Genomic DNA, 2,012 nt, shown 5'->3' on the forward strand with positions numbered 1-2,012 from the left:
GGGCCTGAGTTTTTTTCATCAAACTGCACCCCATGCAATTCTGTATTCCCGACCGGTCTCCTCTGAGTGGTCCTGTGCTGATTGAGGGGCAGTTCAACTGTCCTTGCTGTGCCCCAGTGTTCTCCTGGTGGGTCTGTCTCCCCCACTGCCCATGCTGCAAACACTTCCCATGGGACTGGCCATGCTCCCGTCCCTTGTAATGACTCACTGGCCTCTGAGTGGCTCCTTTTTTCAGCTGTTCCGGCTCCTCTCTCCTGCGTGGGTCCACTTGAACCCTATTAGTGGTCTTCCTGTCCTGGGGCTGCCAAGGCCCTCTTCTCTACTGCCACCTCCAAGTAACTCCATCTGAAGGGCACAGCTGCATCTTCTGCCAGCTCCTGCTCCATGCATTCATCAGCTGGAGCCTTAAAGCAGCCATAGCCCGAAATGCTCAGAGCAGCTTTCTCTTTCTCTCAACGTAGTTTCTCCTGCCTTCATGAACTCCATAGGCCTCTCCTCCTCTTCCCCTGAGTTCCAGCGGCCCCAGCTTGGCTGATGTTACATTTTTATAGGTGTAAATTGGTTGATTTGTGGTAGAGAGTGACACTGTGGACTGTCTATTCGACCATCTTGATTGGATCTCCAACTAGTCTGTCTTTGAGCCAGCAACCTGCTGTGCCACAATCCTTATCTTGCAACAGAGACTTATAGCCTGAGGGAAATTTCCAGTCCTCCACAAGGTCAATATTTGAAACTGCAAGGCTTTGGAAAACCAGGCCCTGTGAAGAACATATGCTTTTTAGTATATTCCACAGTTATCCACATGTTTTGCTTACTGAAGCAGCTGTTCTATTCCTGTTTCCCTTTCCTTTGAGGAAAAGCCATGGTTCCATGAATGCTCAAGCCACTACTGTGATCTTTTGCATGAAGGAAAAAAAGACTGGCTATAAAGTGCTTGGGTTCTTCATTCCATGACAGGCTTTATGATAAAGCTTATGCCAGAAACCAAATGGCTAGCTTTGTAATAGTAGCTCTTGGAAGGCAGAGGACAGAGAGATGGCAAGCTCAGCAACCAATCACTATTATTACAATTCAAAGAGGTAAAGACCTTTCTGACCAACACATTTATCCATTTGGTTCATGGTTCTCAGAGGAGGAGAGAATTGGAGGGGTCAACATTTGCAGAGGTGTGTAGACCTAGCTGTTTTCATGGTAGCTTGATATGATGTCCATTGTTTACGTTAATAATTTATAAGCCCTATTTTTGAGGAAGAACTTAATATCTTATCAGTTGATGTCCTTCATTTCAGGGTATTGTGTTAGCCAGTTTGGAATATTTTCTCCATCAGCTTCTTGTTGTCATCTAGAAATCAGAAGATATATTGTGTTAAAATTTACCTTTGGCCAGTTTCTCGGTCAAGGTAATTAAGTTTGTCAAAAGTACCAGTAATTTCTCATGTCTATTTTAATTTCTTTTAAAAATTTATTTTTAATGTTTCTAATGAAATAAAATGATCTACCTTTAATTTATTAGCATCACAGCATTCATTACAATCACCTTTAGTCTTATTACATTTAATAATAGGTGCTATAACATGCATATAAAAGCTTAAATGTCTCCAAAGCAGATCAAACTCATTATGCTCCAAATCAAACCCCAAAACTGTTTTCAACTAGTGTTCTTTAATTCTATTTTCATATCCTCTCTCTTATTGCTCAAGTCAGAAATTTAGAAAACATTCTCACTCTTTACCCCTCCATCTCATGACCCCCACCACAACATTATTCATCAGGTTCTATCGATTTAAAAATCTCTTTATTACAAACTTCTCACCATCCTTTCTGCCACAAGCTAGGCCAACCTATTCAAATTGCAGGACCTACTAAATGATCCTACAAATCCTCTTCGTCACTGTTTAATTTATTCTCAAACCTACAAGCAAAGTTAATCTTTAAAATAATCTCAATTTTTTTGTAGAGGGATGTCTTTTTTCCCCCTCAAATCAGGATAGTTTCTTCAACATTACATAATG

This window comes from Galeopterus variegatus, unplaced genomic scaffold (assembly GCF_000696425.1).
Source record: "Galeopterus variegatus unplaced genomic scaffold, G_variegatus-3.0.2 Scaffold14614, whole genome shotgun sequence".
Taxonomy (NCBI): domain Eukaryota; kingdom Metazoa; phylum Chordata; class Mammalia; order Dermoptera; family Cynocephalidae; genus Galeopterus; species Galeopterus variegatus.